This window comes from Xenopus laevis, chromosome 4S (genome assembly GCF_017654675.1).
Source record: "Xenopus laevis strain J_2021 chromosome 4S, Xenopus_laevis_v10.1, whole genome shotgun sequence".
Classification (NCBI taxonomy): domain Eukaryota; kingdom Metazoa; phylum Chordata; class Amphibia; order Anura; family Pipidae; genus Xenopus; species Xenopus laevis.
This window is the reverse complement of record NC_054378.1, coordinates 34,990,248-35,014,101: the sequence shown is the minus strand read 5'-3', so window position 1 is coordinate 35,014,101 and position 23,854 is coordinate 34,990,248. Positions and strand designations below refer to the sequence as shown.

General features: G+C 42.7%; 1 pseudogene; it reads left to right on the top strand.

Moving 5' to 3' along the window:
* LOC108714966 overlaps nt 1-22,167 on the top strand; it is a 595,011-nt pseudogene extending 572,844 nt beyond the window's left edge.
* The last annotated feature ends 1,687 nt before the right edge of the window (nt 22,168-23,854 follow it).

The window sequence follows — 23,854 nt, the reverse complement described above, 5'->3', positions numbered from 1 at the left end:
GCACCCTAGTTTGTAACGGTGGCGGAGGGAGGAGGAGGACGCTAAAGGACAGCTGTGTGTGGAGTCATGAGGCTTGAAGAGAAGGACAGCTGCATAGAAGTCAGAACAAGTCTTCCGGCGTGCAGTAACCCTCCGAGATCCACCCCTCATTCATTTTAATAAAGGTCAGGTAATCGACACTTTTGTGACCTAGGCGAGTTCTCTTCTCAGTTACAATCCCTCCTGCTGCACTGAAGGTCCTTTCTGAGAGCACACTTGAGGCTGGGCAAGACAAGAGGTTCATGGCAAATTGTGACAGCTCTGGCCACAGATCAAGCCTGCGCACCCAGTAGTCCAGGGGTTCATCGCTCCTCAGAGTGTCGATATCTGCAGTTAATGCCTGGTAGTCCGCTACCTGCCGGTCGAGGCGTTCTTTGAGGGTGGATCCAGAAGGGTTGTGGCGCTGCCTTGGACAGAAAAACATTTGCATGTCTGACGTTACAGACTGGCCAAAGGGCTTTGTCCTTGCAGGTGTGCTCGTGGCAGGATTACTGGCACCTCTGCCCCTGGAATGTTGATGAGTTCCTGAAGTGACATCACCCTTAAAAGCATTGTACAACATGTTTTGCAGGCTGGTTTGTAAATGCCGCATCTTTTCGGACTTGTGGTATGTTGGTAACATTTCTGACACTTTATGCTTGTACCGAGGGTCTAGTAGCGTTGCGACCCAGTACAGGTCCTTCTCCTTAAGCCTCTTGATACGGGGGTCCTTCAACAGGCATGACAGCATGAAAGACCCCATTCTCACAAGGTTGGATGCAGAGCTATCCATCTCCGCTTCCTCATTATCAAGGACTGCATCATCCACGGTCTCCTCCCCCCAGCCACGTACAAGACCAGGGGTCCCCAAAAGGTCACCACTAGCCCCCTGGGAAGCCTGCTCCTGTTGGTCCTCCTCCTCCTCCTCCACAAAGCCACCTTCCTCCTCTGACTCCACTTCTGGCACCTCTCCCTGCGTTGCAGCAGGTGCCTGGGTTCGTTCTGGTGATTCCGACCAGAAATCGTGCGCTTCCAGCTCCTCGTCACGCTGGTCTACAGCCTCATCTGTCACTCGTCGCACGGCACGCTCCAGGAAGAAAGCGAAGGGTATTAGGTCGCTGATGGTGCCTTCGGTGCGACTGACCATATTTGTCACCTCTTCAAAAGGTCGCATGAGCCTGCAGGCATCGCGCATAAGCACCCAGTAACGGGGGAAAAAAATCCCCAGCTGTGCAGATCCAGTCCTACCACCCAGTTCAAAAAGGTACTCGTTGACGGCCCTTTGTTGTTGCAGCAGACGTTCCAACATAAGGAGCGTTGAATTCCAGCGAGTCTGGCTGTCAGAAATCAAACGCCTGACTGGCATGTTGTAGCGCTGCTGAATGTCAGCAAGGCGTGCCATGGCTGTGTAGGAACGTCTGAAATGGGCCGACACCTTTCTGGACTGGGTGAGAACGTCCTGGAATCCTGGGTACTTGGAGACAAAACGTTGGACTATTAAATTTAACACATGTGCCATGCAGGGCACATGTGTTAAATTGCCTAGTCTCAACGCTGCCAACAGATTGCTTCCATTGTCACACACCACTTTTCCGATCTGCAGTTGGTGTGGGGTCAGCCACCGATCGGCCTGTGACTGCAGAGATGACAGGAGTACAGATCCGGTATGGTTTTTGCTTTCCAGGCACGTCATCCCCAAGACAGCGTGACAACGGCGTACCTGGCACGTCGAATAGCCTAGGGGGAGCTGGGGGTGCACAGGTGTGGAGGAGGAGAAGGAGGACCCAGCAGCAGAGTAAGAAGAAGAAGAAGACGAGGTAGAGAGCGATGGAGGAGTAGAGGTGGTGGCAGAACCGCGTGCAATCCGTGGCGGTGACACCAACTCCACTGTTGTTGTTGAGCTACCCATTCCCTGCTTCCCAGCCATTACCAAGTTCACCCAGTGGGCAGTGTAGGTGACATACCTGCCCTGACCATGCTTGGAGGACCATGCGTCAGTAGTCATATGGACCTTTGGCCCAACACTAAGTGACAGAGATGCGGTAACTTGGCTCTGCACATGTTGGTACAGGTGTGGTATTCCCTTTTTAGAAAAAAAATTGCGGCTGGGTACCTTCCACTGCGGTGTCCCAATTGCTACAAATTTGCGGAAGGCCTCAGAGTCCACCAGCTGGTATGGTAAAAGCTGGCGGGCTAAGAGTGCAGACAAGCCAGCTGTCAGACGCCGGGCAAGGGGGTGACAGTCAGACATTGGCTTCTTACGCTCAAACATGGCCTTCACAGAAACTTGGCTGGTGGCAGATGACTGGGAATGGGAACAGGTGGTCAAGGTGGAAGGCGGAGTGGAGGGTGGTTCAGACGGGTCAAGGAGAGCAGAGGTAGAGCAGTAAGATGCTGGACCAGAAGGAGTGTGGCTTTTAGTTTGCCTGTTGCCTTTGAGGTGTTGCTCCCAAAGTGCTTTGTGCTTGCCGCTCATGTGCCTTCGCATAGAAGTTGTACCTATGTGGCTGTTGGGCTTACCAAGGCTCAGTTTCTGACTGCACTCATTGCAAATTACAATGCTTTTGTCAGAGGCACACACATTAAAAAATCCCACACTGCTGACTTTTTGGAAGTGTGCGATCTGGCGGTAACAGTAGAAGTTGGCGGAGTTGGCGGTATTGGCGGCAATGGCGGGTGCGTTGGCCGGCTGAACACAGGTGCCGATACATGTTGTTGCCCTGCTGATCCCTGCGGGCTGTCCTCCCTGCTTCTTCTAAGTCTTATTCTCCTACTGCCTCTCTGACTCTCCGTCTCTCCATCTGAACTACCCTCCTCTTGCTCTCTTCTACTAGGCACCCACAAAACATCAATCTCCTCATCATCATTCTCCTCAGATGCATCAATTTCTTCTGACACATCACAGAAGGAAGCAGCAGCGGGGACCTCCTCCTCATCACTCATTATGTCCATCTCTATCGTGTTCTCTGCCAGAATTAAATCTGGTGTAAGGTCCTCATCTCCTTCATCTTCTTCTGGCAATAATGGTTGCGCATTACTCAGTTCAAGAAACTCATTGGAAAATAACTCCTCTGACCCCAGTGAAGAAGGGGCACCGGTGGTGGAGGAAGTGTTACGTGGGGTGGCCATAGCAGTGGAGGATGAGGAGGATGTTGTGGTAAAGTTAGAAACGGTAGAGGATGGGGTGTGCTGTGTAAGCCAGTCAACTACCTCTTCAGCATTTTGGGAGTTCAGGGTCATTGGCTTTTTAAAACTGGGCAATTTGCTAGGGCCACAGGATTGCATAGCAGCACGGCCCCTAGCACGGCCTCTGCGTGGCGGCCTGCCTTTGCCTGGCATTATTTTTAAAAAAACAACAACAACAACAAAAACTCAGTTGGTTTTTCTGGAAACGATAATACACACAGCTAGATGGCGGGTTGAAGAAAACACTGTGCAAATAATGCCTACAAAGTCAACGTATACACTACTACAGCGGTGGATACGGATTACGTAAAATATATGAATGCTGCTTGAAAAAAAGTAACTCAAGTGGTTTTTCTAGAGACGATAATATTATCAATATTTAGACAAAATGTGAACAAGCTCACACAGCTCGATGGCGGGTTGAAGAAAACACTCTGCAAATAATGCCTACAAGGCCAACGTATACACTACTACAGCGGTGGATACGGATTACGTAAAATATATGAATGCTGCTTGAAAAAAAGTAACTCAAGTGGTTTTTCTAGAGACGATAATATTATCAATATTTAGACAAAATGTGAACAAGCTCACACAGCTCGATGGCGGGTTGAAGAAAACAGTGTGCAAATAATGCCTACAAGGTCAACGTATACACTACTACAGCGGTGGATACGGATTACGTAAAATATATGAATGCTGCTTGAAAAAAGTGACTCCGGTGTTTTTTCTGGAGACGGTAATATTATGGATATTTAGACAGAATGGGAACAAGGTCACACAGCTCGATGGCGGGTTGAAGAAAACAGTGTGCAAATAATGCCTACAAGGCCAACGTATACACTACTACAGCGGTGGATACGGATTACGTAAAATATATGAATGCTGCTTGAAAAAAGTGACTCCGGTGTTTTTTCTGGAGACGGTAATATTATGGATATTTAGACAGAATGGGAACAAGGTCACACAGCTCGATGGCGGGTTGAAGAAAACAGTGTGCAAATAATGCCTACAAGGTCAACGTATACACTACTACAGCGGTGGATACGGATTACGTAAAATATATGAATGCTGCTTGAAAAAAAGTAACTCAAGTGGTTTTTCTAGAGACGATAATATTATCAATATTTAGACAAAATGTGAACAAGCTCACACAGCTCGATGGCGGGTTGAAGAAAACACTCTGCAAATAATGCCTACAAGGCCAACGTATACACTACTACAGCGGTGGATACGGATTACGTAAAATATATGAATGCTGCTTGAAAAAAGTGACTCCGGTGTTTTTTCTGGAGACGGTAATATTATCAATATTTAGACAAAATGTGAACAAGCTCACACAGCTCGATGGCGGGTTGAAGAAAACACTGTGCAAATAATGCCTACAAGGCCAACGTATACACTACTACAGCGGTGGATACGGATTACGTAAAATATATGAATGCTGCTTGAAAAAAGTGACTCCGGTGTTTTTTCTGGAGACGGTAATATTATGGATATTTAGACAGAATGGGAACAAGGTCACACAGCTCGATGGCGGGTTGAAGAAAACAGTGTGCAAATAATGCCTACAAGGCCAACGTATACACTACTACAGCGGTGGATACGGATTACGTAAAATATATGAATGCTGCTTGAAAAAAGTGACTCCGGTGTTTTTTCTGGAGACGGTAATATTATGGATATTTAGACAGAATGGGAACAAGGTCACACAGCTCGATGGCGGGTTGAAGAAAACAGTGTGCAAATAATGCCTACAAGGCCAACGTATACACTACTACAGCGGTGGATACGGATTACGTAAAATATATGAATGCTGCTTGAAAAAAGTGACTCCGGTGTTTTTTCTGGAGACGGTAATATTATGGATATTTAGACAGAATGTGAACAAGGTCACACAGCTAGATGGCGGGTTGAAGAAAACACTGTGCAAATAATGCCTACAAGGTCAACGTATACACTACTACAGCGGTGGATACGGATTACGTAAAATATATTATGGCTGCTTGAAAAAAGTCACTCCGGTGTTTTTTCTGGAGACGGTAATATTATGGATATTTAGACAGAATGTGAACAAGGTCACACAGCTAGATGGCGGGTTGAAGAAAACACTGTGCAAATAATGCCTACAAGGTCAACGTATACACTACTACAGCGGTGGATACGGATTACGTAAAATATATTATGGCTGCTTGAAAAAAGTCACTCCGGTGTTTTTTCTGGAGACGGTAATATTATGGATATTTAGACAGAATGTGAACAAGGTCACACAGCTAGATGGCGGGTTGAAGAAAACACTGTGCAAATAATGCCTACAAGGTCAACGTATACACTACTACAGCGGTGGATACGGATTACGTAAAATATATTATGGCTGCTTGAAAAAAGTCACTCCGGTGTTTTTTCTGGAGACGGTAATATTATGGATATTTAGACAGAATGTGAACAAGGTCACACAGCTAGGTGGCGGGTTGAAGAAAACACTGTGCAAATAATGCCTACAAGGTCAACGTATACACTACTACAGCGGTGGATACGGATTACGTAAAATATATTATGGCTGCTTGAAAAAAGTCACTCCGGTGTTTTTTCTGGAGACGGTAATATTATGGATATTTAGACAGAATGTGAACAAGGTCACACAGCTAGATGGCGGGTTGAAGAAAACACTGTGCAAATAATGCCTACAGGGCAAATAATGCCTAAAAGGTCAACTTATACACTACTACAGCGGTAGTAAAATAAAAAAAAGTAAAATAAAAAAAAATGAATATTAAAAAAAAAAATTAAAGTTGGTGCTGCTGAACTACTAGGAGCAGCAGATTAGCACACCAGTCCCACTCCCCAACACTGCTAGACTAATAGCACTGGGCTCTTATAGTAGTAGTAGTAGTAGTAGTAGTAAAACAACAAAAAAATAAATAAAAGCAGTCCTTACAAGGACTACTGTTATTGCAGCAGTCAGCAGATGAGATCAGAAGCAGGACAGCTGCCCACTGCAGCTACATACAGAGCACTGCAGTAGAAGGTAGATTACTAGCCAGCAAAGCTACCTAAGCTTAAATGTCCCTCAAACCCCTGCAGACTTCTGTCCCTCCAATAACAGAGCAGTATCAAAACGATTACTAGCCAGCAAACTTTCAACTGTCCCTGAAATCACTAACAGGCAGCAGCTCTCTCCCTACACTATCTCTTCAGCACACACAGGCAGAGTGAAAAAACGCTGCAGGGCTTCGGTTTTTATAGGGAAGGGGAGTGGTCCAGGGGAGAGCTTCCTGATTGGCTGCCATGTACCTGCTGGTCTGGGGTGAGAGGGCAAAAAAAGCGCCAACAATGGCGAACCCAAAATGGCGAACGTCGCGCGACGTTCGCGAACTTCCGGCGAGCGCGAACACCCGATGTTCGCGCGAACAAGTTCGCCGGCGAACAGTTCGCGACATCTCTACTGCTGTGTTCTTGTGATAGAATCACAGCACCAGAGCACTTCCCGGCAGGACGTTCTACACATGACTCTGCTGCCTGTAGAAACTAATTCAAATCTATTAATTATCTGTATTATTCTGCCTCCTTCATTCCCATTCTTAAGACAAGCTTTCCAACATGAATTGAAGTTACCGCAACTGCCCATTCCTGGAACCAGAAAAAGGCAGAATAACCAAGGCGATTAAGGTTTCTTGGGTGTATGCAATCTACGTTTATTGTGAAAAGTAATTGCTTGAAGTCTTTTGGATATAATGCAGAAGAATTTGACTGAATTTGTTCTAGTTTCTTTCAAATGCATTGCATATATTTTATATTAGATATACAGGCTGGGGGCAAACTGGTGTGGCCCAATTATAAAATTGTTCCATCTAATACAGGTGGCACTTTTGGCTGCACAAGTAGTCTGCATGGCCATGTTGTGTTGTAGAGCAACGAACATTACTTGCTGAGTGGTTGCTGTGGACAACTGCACTTCTACTGTTTAGCACTAGAGATGTCGCGAACTGTTCGCCGGCGAACTTGTTCGCGCGAACATCGGGTGTTCGCGCTCGCCGGAAGTTCGCGAACGTCGCGCGACGTTCGCCATTTTGGGTTCGCCATTGTTGGCGCTTTTTTTTGCCCTCTCACCCCAGACCAGCAGGTACATGGCAGCCAATCAGGAAGCTCTCCCCTGGACCACTCCCCTTCCCTATAAAAACCGAAGCCCTGCAGCGTTTTTTCACTCTGCCTGTGTGTGCTGAAGAGATAGTGTAGGGAGAGAGCTGCTGCCTGTTAGTGATTTCAGGGACAGTTGAAAGTTTGCTGGCTAGTAATCGTTTTGATACTGCTCTGTTATTGGAGGGACAGAAGTCTGCAGGGGTTTGAGGGACATTTAAGCTTAGGTAGCTTTGCTGGCTAGTAATCTACCTTCTACTGCAGTGCTCTGTATATAGCTGCAGTGGGCAGCTGTCCTGCTTCTGATCTCATCTGCTGACTGCTGCAATAACAGTAGTCCTTGTAAGGACTGCTTTTATTTATTTTTTTGTTGTTTTACTACTACTACTACTACTACTATAAGAGCCCAGTGCTATTAGTCTAGCAGTGTTGGGGAGTGGGACTGGTGTGCTAATCTGCTGCTCCTAGTAGTTCAGCAGCACCAACTTTAATTTTTTTTTTTAATATTCATTTTTTTTTATTTTACTTTTTTTTATTTTACTACCGCTGTAGTAGTGTATAAGTTGACCTTTAGGCATTATTTGCCCTGTAGGCATTATTTGCACACTGTTTTCTTCAACCCGCCATCTAGCTGTGTGACCTTGTTCACATTCTGTCTAAATATCCCATAATATTACCGTCTCCAGAAAAAACACCGGAGTGACTTTTTTCAAGCAGCCATAATATATTTTACGTAATCCGTATCCACCGCTGTAGTAGTGTATACGTTGACCTTGTAGGCATTATTTGCACACTGTTTTCTTCAACCCGCCATCTAGCTGTGTGACCTTGTTCACATTCTGTCTAAATATCCATAATATTACCGTCTCCAGAAAAAACACCGGAGTGACTTTTTTCAAGCAGCATTCATATATTTTACGTAATCCGTATCCACCGCTGTAGTAGTGTATACGTTGACCTTGTAGGCATTATTTGCACAGTGTTTTCTTCAACCCGCCATCTAGCTGTGTGACCTTGTTCACATTTTGTCTAAATATTGATAATATTATCGTCTCTAGAAAAACCACTTGAGTTACTTTTTTTCAAGCAGCATTCATATATTTTACGTAATCCGTATCCACCACTGTAGTAGTGTATACGTTGACCTTGTAGGCATTATTTGCACACTGTTTTCTTCAACCCGCCATCTAGCTGTGTGACCTTGTTCACATTCTGTCTAAATATCCATAATATTACCGTCTCCAGAAAAAACACCGGAGTGACTTTTTTCAAGCAGCCATAATATATTTTATGTAATCCGTATCCACCGCTGTAGTAGTGTATACGTTGACCTTGTAGGCATTATTTGCACACTGTTTTCTTCAACCCGCCATCTAGCTGTGTGAGCTTGTTCACATTTTGTCTAAATATTGATAATATTATCGTCTCTAGAAAAACCACTTGAGTTACTTTTTTTCAAGCAGCATTCATATATTTTACGTAATCCGTATCCACCGCTGTAGTAGTGTATACGTTGACCTTGTAGGCATTATTTGCACACTGTTTTCTTCAACCCGCCATCTAGCTGTGTGAGCTTGTTCACATTTTGTCTAAATATTGATAATATTATCGTCTCTAGAAAAACCACTTGAGTTACTTTTTTTCAAGCAGCATTCATATATTTTACGTAATCCGTATCCACCGCTGTAGTAGTGTATACGTTGACCTTGTAGGCATTATTTGCACACTGTTTTCTTCAACCCGCCATCTAGCTGTGTGTATTATCGTTTCCAGAAAAACCAACTGAGTTTTTGTTGTTGTTGTTGTTTTTTTAAAAATAATGCCAGGCAAAGGCAGGCCGCCACGCAGAGGCCGTGCTAGGGGCCGTGCTGCTATGCAATCCTGTGGCCCTAGCAAATTGCCCAGTTTTAAAAAGCCAATGACCCTGAACTCCCAAAATGCTGAAGAGGTAGTTGACTGGCTTACACAGCACACCCCATCCTCTACCGTTTCTAACTTTACCACAACATCCTCCTCATCCTCCACTGCTATGGCCACCCCACGTAACACTTCCTCCACCACCGGTGCCCCTTCTTCACTGGGGTCAGAGGAGTTATTTTCCCATGAGTTTCTTGAACTGAGTAATGCGCAACCATTATTGCCAGAAGAAGATAAAGGAGATGAGGACCTTACACCAGATTTAATTCTGGCAGAGAACACGATAGAGATGGACATAATGAGTGATGAGGAGGAGGTCCCCGCTGCTGCTTCCTTCTGTGATGTGTCAGAAGAAATTGATGCATCTGAGGAGAATGATGATGAGGAGATTGATGTTTTGTGGGTGCCTAGTAGAAGAGAGCAAGAGGAGGGTAGTTCAGATGGAGAGACGGAGAGTCAGAGAGGCAGTAGGAGAATAAGACTTAGAAGAAGCAGGGAGGACAGCCCGCAGGGATCAGTAGGGCAACAACATGTATCGGCACCTGTGTTCAGCCGGCCAACGCACCCGCCATTGCCGCCAATGCCGCCAACTTCTACTGTTACCGCCAGATCGCACACTTCCAAAAATTCAGCAGTGTGGGATTTTTTAATGTGTGTGCCTCTGACAAAAGCATTGTAATTTGCAATGAGTGCAGTCAGAAACTGAGCCTTGGTAAGCCCAACAGCCACATAGGTACAACTTCTATGCGAAGGCACATGAGCGGCAAGCACAAAGCACTTTGGGAGCAACACCTCAAAGGCAACAGGCAAACTAAAAGCCACACTCCTTCTGGTCCAGCATCTTACTGCTCTACCTCTGCTCTCCTTGACCCGTCTGAACCACCCTCCACTCCGCCTTCCACCTTGACCACCTGTTCCCATTCCCAGTCATCTGCCACCAGCCAAGTTTCTGTGAAGGCCATGTTTGAGCGTAAGAAGCCAATGTCTGACTGTCACCCCCTTGCCCGGCGTCTGACAGCTGGCTTGTCTGCACTCTTAGCCCGCCAGCTTTTACCATACCAGCTGGTGGACTCTGAGGCCTTCCGCAAATTTGTAGCAATTGGGACACCGCAGTGGAAGGTACCCAGCCGCAATTTTTTTTTCTAAAAAGGGAATACCACACCTGTACCAACATGTGCAGAGCCAAGTTACCGCATCTCTGTCACTTAGTGTTGGGCCAAAGGTCCATATGACTACTGACGCATGGTCCTCCAAGCATGGTCAGGGCAGGTATGTCACCTACACTGCCCACTGGGTGAACTTGGTAATGGCTGGGAAGCAGGGAATGGGTAGCTCAACAACAACAGTGGAGTTGGTGTCACCGCCACGGATTGCACGCGGTTCTGCCACCACCTCTACTCCTCCATCGCTCTCTACCTCGTCTTCTTCTTCTTCTTACTCTGCTGCTGGGTCCTCCTTCTCCTCCTCCACACCTGTGCACCCCCAGCTCCCCCTAGGCTATTCGACGTGCCAGGTACGCCGTTGTCACGCTGTCTTGGGGATGACGTGCCTGGAAAGCAAAAACCATACCGGATCTGTACTCCTGTCATCTCTGCAGTCACAGGCCGATCGGTGGCTGACCCCACACCAACTGCAGATTGGAAAAGTGGTGTGTGACAATGGAAGCAATCTGTTGGCAGCGTTGAGACTAGACAATTTAACACATGTGCCCTGCATGGCACATGTGTTAAATTTAATAGTCCAACGTTTTGTCTCCAAGTACCCAGGATTCCAGGACGTTCTCACCCAGTCCAGAAAGGTGTCGGCCCATTTCAGACGTTCCTACACAGCCATGGCACGCCTTGCTGACATTCAGCAGCGCTACAACATGCCAGTCAGGCGTTTGATTTCTGACAGCCAGACTCGCTGGAATTCAACGCTCCTTATGTTGGAACGTCTGCTGCAACAACAAAGGGCCGTCAACGAGTACCTTTTTGAACTGGGTGGTAGGACTGGATCTGCACAGCTGGGGATTTTTTTCCCCCGTTACTGGGTGCTTATGTGCGATGCCTGCAGGCTCATGCGACCTTTTGAAGAGGTGACAAATATGGTCAGTCGCACCGAAGGCACCATCAGCGACCTAATACCCTTCGCTTTCTTCCTGGAGCGTGCCGTGCGACGAGTGACAGATGAGGCTGTAGACCAGCGTGACGAGGAGCTGGAAGCGCACGATTTCTGGTCGGAATCACCAGAACGAACCCAGGCACCTGCTGCAACGCAGGGAGAGGTGCCAGAAGTGGAGTCAGAGGAGGAAGGTGGCTTTGTGGAGGAGGAGGAGGAGGACCAACAGGAGCAGGCTTCCCAGGGGGCTAGTGGTGACCTTTTGGGGACCCCTGGTCTTGTACGTGGCTGGGGGGAGGAGACCGTGGATGATGCAGTCCTTGATAATGAGGAAGCGGAGATGGATAGCTCTGCATCCAACCTTGTGAGAATGGGGTCTTTCATGCTGTCATGCCTGTTGAAGGACCCCCGTATCAAGAGGCTTAAGGAGAAGGACCTGTACTGGGTCGCAACGCTACTAGACCCTCGGTACAAGCATAAAGTGTCAGAAATGTTACCACATACCACAAGTCCGAAAAGATGCGGCATTTACAAACCAGCCTGCAAAACATGTTGTACAATGCTTTTAAGGGTGATGTCACTTCAGGAACTCATCAACATTCCAGGGGCAGAGGTGCCAGTAATCCTGCCACGAGCACACCTGCAAGGACAAAGCCCTTTGGCCAGTCTGTAACGTCAGACATGCAAATGTTTTTCTGTCCAAGGCAGCGCCACAACCCTTCTGGATCCACCCTCAAAGAACGCCTCGACCGGCAGGTAGCGGACTACCTGGCATTAACTGCAGATATCGACACTCTGAGGAGCGATGAACCCCTGGACTACTGGGTGTGCAGGCTTGATCTGTGGCCAGAGCTGTCACAATTTGCCATGAACCTCTTGTCTTGCCCAGCCTCAAGTGTGCTCTCAGAAAGGACCTTCAGTGCAGTAGGAGGGATTGTAACTGAGAAGAGAACTCGCCTAGGTCACAAAGTGTCGATTACCTGACCTTTATTAAAATGAATGAGGGGTGGATCTCGGAGGGTTACTGCACGCCGGAAGACTTGTTCTGACTTCTATGCAGCTGTCCTTCTCTTCAAGCCTCATGACTCCACACACAGCTGTCCTTTAGCATCCTCCTCCTCCCTCCGCCACCGTTACAAACTAGGGTGCAAACCCTACTGGTTTAATTTTTTCTGGCCTCTGTGCTTCAGTGGCTGCAACCAAAAAAACTGGGCAAACAATGTCTACAAGGTCAACGTATGGCAAAAAAATGACTATTTTCAGCATTTATATGGCATATTTTTTCTGGCAACTGTGCTTCAGTGGCTGCGTCCAAAAAAATGCATATTTTCTGCATTTATATGGCATAATTTTTCTGGCCTCTGTGCTTCAGTGGCTGCAACCAAAAAAAATGCATATTTTCAGCATTTATATGGCATAATTTTTCTGGCCTCTGTGCTTCAGTGGCTGCAACCAAAAAAATTTATATTTTCAGCATTTATATGGCATAATTTTTCTGGCCTCTGTGCTTCAGTGGCTGCAACCAAAAAAATGCATATTTTCAGCATTTATATGGCATAATTTTTCTGGCAACTGTGCTTCAGTGGCTGCGACCAAAAAAATGACTATTTTCAGCATTTATATGGCATATTTTTTTCTGGCCTCTGTGCTTCAGTGGCTGCGGCCAAAAAAACTGGGCAAACAATGCCTACAAGGTCAACGACGTTGACCTTGTAGGCATTGTTTGCCCAGTTTTTTTGGCCGCAGCCACTGAAGCACAGAGGCCAGAAAAAATATGCCATATAAATGCTGAAAATAGTCATTTTTTGCCATACGTTGACTCAACGTATATGGCAAAAATGACTATTTTCAGCATTTATATGGCATATTTTTTCTGGCAACTGTGCTTCAGTGGCTGCGACCAAAAAAACTGGGCAAACAATGCCTACAAGGTCAACGTATGGCAAAAAATGACTATTTTCAGCATTTATATGGCATATTTTTTCTGGCAACTGTGCTTCAGTGGCTGCAACCAAAAAAACTGGGCAAACAATGTCTACAAGGTCAACGTATGGCGAAAAATGACTATTTTCAGCATTTATATGGCATATTTTTTCTGGCAACTGTGCTTCAGTGGCTGCAACCAAAAAAACTGGGCAAACAATGTCTACAAGGTCAACGTATGGCGAAAAATGACTATTTTCAGCATTTATATGGCATATTTTTTATGGCAACTGTGCTTCAGTGGCTGCGTCCAAAAAAACTGGGCAAACAATGCCTACAAGGTCAACGTATGGCAGTTGTTTAAAGAGAACAGTAGATTACTAGCCAGCAAAGCTACCTAAGCTAAAATGTCCCTCAAATCCCTGCAGACTTCTGTCCCTCCAATACAGAGCAGTATCAAGCAGATTACTAGCCAGCAAACTTACTATCATCTGTCCCTGAAATCACTAACAGCTCTCCCCCTACACTATCTCTTCCAAGCACACACAGGCAGATTTTTCAGATACATTTTTGCCCTTGATCCCCCTCTGGCATGCCACTGTCCAGGTCGTTGCACCCTTTAAACAACTTTAAAATCATTTTTCTGGCCAGAAATGTCTTTTCTAGATGTTAAAGTTCGCCTTCCCATTGAAGTCTATGGGGTTCGCGAACCGTTCGCGAACCGCTCGCGTTTTTGCGCAAGTTCGCGAATATGTTCGCGAACTTTTTTTCCGACGTTCGCTACATCCCTATTTAGCACCTGGGTTTGTAAGTGATTTTTGGAGCTGGCTCATATAAATCCAAGCATCAAAGACATAGTTTAAGCATTTAAAGTTGTAAAATCAAACCAAAGACCCTCCAGCACTTTACAGAATAATGGGATAAAACAACAAAATAAGTTTACATATACTATGTAATAGTTAATCGGATCAATTACAATTGCATAAAGTTAGGAGCCAGTAGGATGAGCAGTCCTGAGTACTTCTACCCCATATATCTAAATAACATTCTACTGCTCAAAGCAGTCATATCATAATTTAAAGGGGAACTCCATAAAAACATAACTTGAAACTTTGCAATATACATCATTTAAAAAATATGCAGGCTTTTTATGATTTTTAATGGCTTCTGACAGTTCCCTAAACCTAGCCCCCTTCTCTCCTGCTGATCTCTCTGACTACTTTGCTGAGCTGGTACTTTGTATCAGCAGCCATCTGTCCTCAGCCTACAACCATCAAATCCCACAATTCCCTGCACAAGTGATTTCAATAAGGAACAGAACATCACAGTGCAATGCATTGTGGGTTATGTAGTTCCTGCATGATGTCTGTAAGCTCTGGAGTAGTTGTTAAGACTTGTAACATCAGTGTTTTAGTCCCTCCTTCCCTGCCAGGGTTTCAAATGATGCAGAAAGAGAAGAACTGTTGAACAGCTGGATAGAAAATTCAACATTTGGTTTGGAAGCCTGAGTTCCCTTTTAATAAATATAATGAAATGACACAGGTATCAGCTTTGATAAAAGTGGCACTTTGTTATATCTTGACTATCAGGAAACTATAGTTCATTGCACACCAATATCTATAGAAATAAGTCAAATCAACTGGACTTGCTGTGTTTGACTTATTTCTATAGATATACCATGACCTGGATGAATGAGAATATTCACAAACATAATACACTCCAAGGGACTACAATTACAAGTCTATTCCTTAATTGGGATCTAGCATAGCTATAAAGTGCACTCAAAATATGTTGGATGTTTAATAAATCTGTTTCACAAATATATATTATTTCATTATTTTTTTACTGTAACCAAACAATATCTTCCTTCTGCAAAAAATGAAACGGCCCATATACTAAATACTGACATGGGGAAGTTTGATATTTTAACCCGAAGGTCATGGCAATGTTTAATGAATTAACTCATCAGTGTCTCTATTCAGAAAAACTCAGCACCTGAATTCCATTTTGTGTTATGGGTTGATAGAGCTCAACAGCAGTGCTGAGCTCTAACACCCAACCTAATCTTGAGCACCAGGAAAGTACACAATGCAAGTATGGGGACTACTGAATGATTACTGAATGAGTCCAAACTTTTACTGTCAAAACAGTGTGCGTGTCATAAAAAATTGTTTGCAATAAGAGTGGGTGCAAAAATAATTGAAATTTGTGAACTTTGTAAACTGCACTGCATTTGTAAATAAAGCTTCATAAATGTCAGTGTCTACCTGTAGCACCCTTGTAGCGGGAACCAGTTTTATACTATAAAATGTTAAGGAAGCAAGACATCATAAGATTTGGAATATCCTTTGAATTATTTTAAATGGGTCCTTCTAAATTCTCTTGCGTGTCTAAAACACTGAAATAAACTTGTCTTTCTAAATGCTTCACCCTGTTTTAATTCAAACAGCAGACCTACTCCTACCTGCCTGCTTTTGGAAAAAGCAGTCTACAGTTGGTGACACCAATAAAGCTGCTAGAACTGTACGAAACAAACAATCGGGCAGTTGGCCTTACTGATCTATGCCTCATTTGTTTACACCATAAGCTGGACGAGCAGTTTGGGCTTCGTTTTTCACTAATATGGTTCTAATTGTTCCAAATATAAGCTAGTCTATTATTTAGAGGAGGCTGGCATTTTTCCAGGGTTGCCTATGCAATGGGTAAATTATGCGTTTTTCTGCAATTTTGTTTTTTTTCCTTTCTAAAACCAGCCTTTCCGTAGCTGCCATATATATGCCAACAGGAAGCATACAATTTATGATTTTTTTCAAATACAGTTTAATTTTCAAATGCTGTAATATAAAGGGTTATTTTCAGCACCATATTTCAGCACCATATTTAACAAGTAAAGGGATTCCTGAGAAACTAACTGGGTTTTTTTTCTATTGATAAATGAGATGCAATTTATTTGCCCCACTTTATAACCCTGGAGGCTTTGGCACAATATCATATTATTCTTTAAATAGATGAAGATATCATTGGTTAATATTCAGAGGGTTATTATCAACATGGCTTCCCCCTAAAGCAACCTGGGGCTAATGTCAGTATAAAATCCTGTCATTTACATGAGCTGGTATTAATCAAATGCATGCAAATGCATGTAAGCTTTACAGAATCCCCTGTTTCCATGTATGGATCCAAATAAACTTAGAAGGAGCAAACTGGTCACAAAATCTGTTTTTCCATCACTGTTTTATTAGGGCTGTATAACTACATGGCATGTTAGTGCTCAAAGAGGTTGTTCACCTTTGAATTAACTTTTAGTATGATGTAGAGAGTGATATTCTGAGACAATTTGTTCTTCAATTTGCATTATAAACAATCTGGTAGCTAGGGGCCAACTTACCCTAGCAACCATGCATTGATTTGAATAAGACAGAAATATGAATAGGAGACGACCTACGTAGAAAGATGAGAAATAAAAAGTAACAATAACAATAAATGTGTAGCCTTACCGGACATTTGCTTTTTAGACATGAAAGCTGGAAAGAGTCAGAAGAAAAATGAAACTAAATAATGAAAATCAATGGAAAAGTTGCTTAGAACTAGCCGTTCTATTACATTCTAGAAGTTTATATAATGGTGAACCACCCTAGGATCAGGCAGAAGAAAAATGCAAATAAATAATGTAAATCAATGGAAAAGTTGCTTAGAACTAGCTGTTCTATTACATTCTAGAAGTTTATTTAATGGTGAACCACCCTAGGATCAGGCCACACGAGCAGATTCAGTGAAATTAGTCGCCTCTTATTCGGGGCGACAATCTCTCCGAACTGCCTTCCCCCTGCCCTCCGCCAGCTAAAATGATAATCGCCTGTGGCAATTCACATGTGGTGCTTCATTTTCTGAAGTCGCCTGAAGTTGCCTCACAAGGAAATGTTGGGCGATTTCGGAAACGAATCGCCGCAGGCGATTTTAATTTTAGGAGGGCAGGGGGAAAGCGGTTTGAGAAGATTGTCGCCCCAAAGATTTGTCGCAATTTGTCGCTGGGGCGACTTATCTCCCCGAATCTGCTTGTGTGGACTGACTCTAACAGCAATGTAGATAGTGGTGATCACTCTTGTACTTGACTGCCTTGTTGTTACACAACCCATAAGGCAAATAAAGTCTGAACTATGTGAGAGTTTGCTGCAACTACGGAGGGCTCTTAAATAGTTTTAGTTACTCTTTCCTGAAAGTGTTCCTCGAAGGATCAACAGTAATTATTGAATTCTGCTCATCTAACACAAGGGTGGGGGGATCAATAAAAATAACAATATTATGTTTTATGTTGATTGACTTATATTGACAACCTTTTTGTTTTATGAGTGCAAATGCTATAGTTTAGAAAATGTTTGTACCATAATGATCACTAACGGGTTACCTAGTAAAAGCTGACATTTTAAAAAACAAATATGAAGAAGAGAGTCATGTCAAACCCCTTAACTACTATATATGGCACAGAACTCTTTCTTATTAAGTGATGGGTAGTGTTTCTTAGTACACTCTGCATCTCATATGGGTTTGATGCTAAATTTACATAGAACTCATCTTATTTTATTTACAGATGTTTTGTTAGATTTGCACTAACAATTCCTATAAGTTGTCCAATATAAATTAGCTGGTTACTTTGCAACAGAGCAGATAAACCCATTTCCTTGTAGATAGGCCTGTCATTCCTTTGGGAATGGAGGAATCATTGCAGCGTACAACACGAATAAGCTTTCTACAAAAGCTAACTTTCCCAGCAGTGGTTGCCTGGGTAAAATGCTTCTGACCAGAAATGTATGGACAGGTTTGGCTTGCATCCCAATTGCACTTTGCGTGATGGGCCTAATTGGAGTGCCTGGGTTAATTCTAAACCATATTTTTATATCAGATGTGTCATACTATATTGCTCTGTAGCATTAGCCGTCTCGGATTTTAAAGAAAGAGCGTCCATCCTTCAAAAGAAAGATTTTACATTTAATACCCTTAAATAAGAGCCTTCGATTGATTTCTGGGAAGCCTGATATAGGACCTGTATCAATGGCCAAATTACTACAATAACACAAAAAAATGGGCAAACAATTCTTTCCCTTTGCAGATAATGAATTTAACATTTGAAATCCAGATTAAGAATTTCACTGCTTATAATGTGCTATGATAAGATTTTACTTATCACGTGTGTGACGGGGCCTTAGTCAAAATTGCAAAAATATACTGCAGTTTGGGTAGCCCTTGATTCTGTACTGTCATAGCCTTTTGTAATCTCACCAGTGTTACCAAGCATAATAACATAATGAGGCATCAGAGATGCAAAATATGTCGGCGCTCTATAAATACATGTTAACAATATTAATAATAATTATGGCCACAGATCAGTGGTTTTTTAGACTTTTTTTTGGCTTGGGCCCCCAATCTGTGTTCAGAAATGCATATCAGAGAAAATCAATGCCACAATCTAGTGATGTGCGGGCCAACCAGATACCCACGGGTCGAGGGTTTGGGCCGACCTCGCAGTGCTCCTCGCGGGTGGGGGGCGGGCCACCTTCAAATGCCGGCATCCGGTTTCCGGTTTTATAGTCTTGCGTCTGCTCGCTCCACCCCTTTTGTGGTGTAATTGTGACACGGGTCTCAGCGCGGGTCTATAAAAGGACCCCGGGGTTGTAGCAGGGCAGGTTAGGGTTGGGTGCGGGTCAGGGAAACCCTGGCCCGCACATCACTACAGCAATCAACCTCATATTTAAACCCAATTTGCCTAGAGGAAAATCTCACCCCTTTATTGCTTTAAGCTCCCCTAGGTCATCTGCACAATAGTTTTGGTGTCATACACATAATTATATAAGGGGCCGTTTAATTAATGATGTAGGTATCTACAACTTTAGGTAGCTTCTCACTATGGAACTATAGTGGGCCTATTTATGAAACCTCGAGTTTGAGTTTTTAAAGGGGAAAACTTTAGAGGGGGGGAAAAAAACATTGACATTTTCAAGATTTGTTATATTACGAAGACGCAACAAATCCAAAAATACTCCATCTAAAACCTGTCATGTCATAGTCAACAGCAGATGGTCCCTTTTACAATTGAAACGTGTTTTTTGCCTTCATGATTCGGGCTGTTTGACGCTGCTTTTTATTCAATAATCCAAAAAATTTGTGGTTTCTGTTTGATAATCTAAATAGTTTGAGTTTTACAGGAGATAATTAAAAAAAGTCATACTTTTCAAATAGTTTTTGTCGAGACTTTTCAACCCGAAATTTCTGTAGATTGTGGTTGGGAGTTAGGTTGAATTTTCATTATTAATATAATAGTAAAGATGTAAGTTTAAGTTGTATTTCACTGGATGAGAGGAGTAGTTCTTATTGAATACATTATTTGCTGAACATGCAGTTTTAATATATAGTGTGGGGCTGCGAAACCTGACAAAGGCAGAACCAAACTGCTTCTTCTGAGAATCAGCACTGGCATTATCATACAGTTTAAGCAACAGACGTCTGACCTTGTTGCTCTTGCTGCTTTAGAGCTACTGCACCAATTATCCAATGATGAGAGAGGATACTTTAATACAGCCAGAGGTTGTACTTCCCAGGTTTATATGTGAATGTTTCGGTTAGTGCATTTATACAGTATATCAGCAGGTATGTCAGGAGTTCCAGGTTACTGCAAAGATAATGATCCAGTCCCTGTTCTGACAAATCATCTCTTGGCCTTTACCATTATCCTCTTAAAAGGAAGAAGGCATTAAACATACCAGAGTTGGAACATTATCACTAGTGACCCAGAGTACATTGACACATTTAGCAAAAACTTGCTACTTAATGCCACATTATTCTGTTATGGGAATTTATAGACAGGGTTTGGGTTAAGCTATTATATCAGCAGTAGTATTGTGAAGGGCTACTATACCTTAATTTTTGGTTTAGCTTTGTATTTGTCTATTGGGAGGAAAATGTATAATTTTCATATCAAGCTTTTTATTCACTAAGCTGTTTTGCAGCATGTTAAGCATTCACTATTATCAAATTTTCTGTCCACAGGCTATTGTTCCTAGTGCTGTGTTACAGTGCCTTAAGAAAATAGTTGGGGCATGAACTAGCAGTGCAGGGGTATAATCCAGCCAGGCATAGCTTTTGTATGTGAAACTCCTTAAACCTGCAAATGCTTTTTCGTGGATGGACAGGCAGGAGCTTACCCTGGTGAAAATTTAAATCTAAACACAAAACAAAAACTGTGGTAGCGTGTTAGCCAGAAGCAACAATAACAAATAAAAAAAAAGAAACAAATACAAAAAGTATTGTAGAAGTGATACCTATATTGGCTAACAATAAAAAAAAATACATTGCAAGCTTTCGGAGCACCAAGGCCTTTTTAGCTTTCATTTGTATTTTGCCTGACGAAAGGGGCCTTGGTGCTCTCAAAGCTTGCAATGTATTTTTTTTTATTGTTAGCCAATATAGGTATCACTTCTACAATACTTTTTGTATTTGTTTGTTTTTTTATTTGTTATAATATCTAAACCAAAACACTGTTCATTTTTACTGTTCTGATATAATGCTGCTATATTCGTATTCCTATGATATAATATCAAGCAGAGGCATAAAGCTTGTGGCTATCTATCACTTGCATAATTTACAGTATACAGTATACCTGAATCAATCAGATACTGCAGAAGATACAGATACAGTGGGTCCTTGTTAAACAATTCTAATTTTACACAGCATGCTTAGATATTCATATTATCATTTTTACTGGTCTAATATGAATTGCAGGATGTATGATAACATGGCTAGACCAACCCTTTAATAAAGATTTGCTTAAAAATAAACCCATCAAACAAGGAGAACATGTATGGGGTTATTTCCACAATCTATCAAAAAGTAAAGTTACACCACACAACTAGCAAATGCTCAGTATAAAGTGTTATTCTTCCTTATGATGTGGAAACACTAGTGTAGGCTTTGCTGTTCTTACTCTGAGTATTTTTTGCTGGCTGAGAGAAGCAGATCCTTTCCTGCCCCATCTATATTGATTTGAATCACTTCCTCTTAAATGCGATTATATGCAGCGGAGCTTAGCTCTGCCTAAAAACATCTGCCTTTGCTTATTTGGGCCGACCACCACTGTGTGTGAGCACATGCAAGCAGAAGCCATTCAAATTGCAGTGGAGCTGCCTTGAAGGCATCTTTCGTTCCCTATTACTCCCTACTCCATTCAAATTAATGAAGATGGGGCACGGAATAGATCCGCTTCTCTCAACCTGCAAAAAATATGTAAGAACAGTGGAGCTTACTCTAGTGTGCCCACAGCCTTAACTTAAAACTCTTCCTCTTAAGGAGGTAATGGGTTAGTGGAATAAATTGTCATCTCCACAATGTGCTTATACAGAGTAGTACAAGATGCTTTCTGAAAGACATAAGAGAACATAACAGAGTTGGAACATAACATGGTTCTGTAGTGCAATTCTCATAGCAATGGGTTAAACTGCTAACAAATAAATGCTGTTGTGTATTAGTAGTAATGACTGCTTTACAACAAGCATATGAAAAAATAGTAATGAGGTGGAACTTTAGTTGCACATGGTACACCAAACTGATTAATGTATGAAACACTCTACAAAGTCAAAGTTTCTAATACAGCACTAATGCTGGAAGGCTCTATGCTTAATTAATAATACCATTAAATTGATACATCTCTTCTCTTTTTAATTCCAGCAACAAGGGGCTGCTACATCTGTCTACTGTGCTGTCTCCCTACAGCTAGAGGGCCTAGGAGGAATGTACTTCAACAACTGCTCACAGGAGGCCCAGAGAGAGGAGACAGCCATGGCCTTGTGGGAACTGAGCGAGAAGCTTATCCAAGAATGAATTGGCAGCCAGTCCAAATAGCAGGGGGCTGCCATTAGGATCAAAACACATGGAAGCTTTCCAACCTTATCATCTAGAGGGTTTCTATATACCTCTGATACTGATTAACTAGTGTTAAATGAAATAATAGCAGTCACAACATAGTGAAAATGTTAAGTACTAACAGGACTGGGGGGTTTCTGTAGGATTAAAGGGAAATATCTCTTTCTTGTTGTTAGTTAAGCATATTTCTTCTGATTGCAAGTCTAACCCATGCTGCCATGCAAGTTGTATCCATAACAAAAAAAAAAAGATCTTGCACAGTGCTAAAGAGTTTATATAAAGTCACCTATATGTTTTACCAGCCAGAACTTAAAGGAAGTTCTACATTAACAAGATTATAACCTTGTTCATTTCAGACCTCAGATGTAACGTAATACATAACAGTATGTAAATGTAGAAGAGCGGCAGAGTAGGTGTGTGACCCGTGGCACACAATATTTGCCATACACTGCAGTCAGTGTGATATCTGAGGTTGGAAACTAACATGGTTGAATTCAATATACATTTTCTGCCCATTTCGTTATGGCAATGTAAAGTTAACTTTCATACCATAAAAATGTATTTCCGCGTTAGTATTTGTCACGACTTTACATAGAAAGTAAGAAAGGGAAGTGCTGTACCCTGCCAGAGCACCCAAAAATAAATTAGTAAGAGGTTCCTTTTTATAGGGTTCCTATGCTTTTAGGTGCATCTTTTTGTTGGTAGAATTAGTTGTAAAATTGAGTGCAGATCAATGTCCAAAAGACGTTTTTTTTTAGCGCCTTTGTTTTCAGGAGGAGTTTTAGCAGAGAGTATGGAATAGTCCTCATGCAAATGATGATACAAATGAACTCCCCTTACTATACTTGTTCTACTAAAGGTCCTGCTGCACTGAAATACCCGTAGCCCACTTTTTAGTTAGCTTTCTTGAATGATACTTTAACAGTAGAAATAAAAGTTATGTTTTAATCACAGAGTTTCCCCAAATAGTGTTTGCTTTGCTATTGATACATAGAGAGTACTTGGAGAGAGTACTTTAATGCTTCCATAAATACTCACTGTCTTTTTGGAAAATCCTTTGTTATAGTATAATACATAAACCTTAAAAAAAAGAGATAGCCTGAAATGCTTACATTACTTAAACTAATTCCTTTTCTTTAACTTTAGAAGAACTTTCTTACTATAAATTCATCTTGTACCTTCAATATTCATGACCAATAAAATTTTCATGCAATTTATCCTATTTTTTTTATTACAATATAGCCACATAATACAACATTAAGCATACAAGTAGGAGCGGGGGTAATTTACAAAGCACAGGGCAGGGTAAAAAGTACAATACTGCCTAATTCAGAAAGTTCTGTATTCACGGGACACTCCAAAATAGAGCACAGAAGGTCTGTGTGACCCCCATAAATACAGCACTGCCTGCATTACACAGCATTCCTGGGGGGGCAGGAATGGTTCCCCCCCCCAGACCCCAACCATACATAAGGACAACGCTGCCTTGCACCCACCAGTGCTGTGCTCTGCACCTACAGCCAAATTGGAAATCCAGTACTAGGTGCGAAGTACAGCCAGATCCCATACACCAATGTTTTTTCTAGTTTTAAAGGAGAAGTAAAGGCACTCTTTGCTTGGAGGTGCCAAAACTTAAGCTGGCCATAGACGCAAAAATCTGATCATT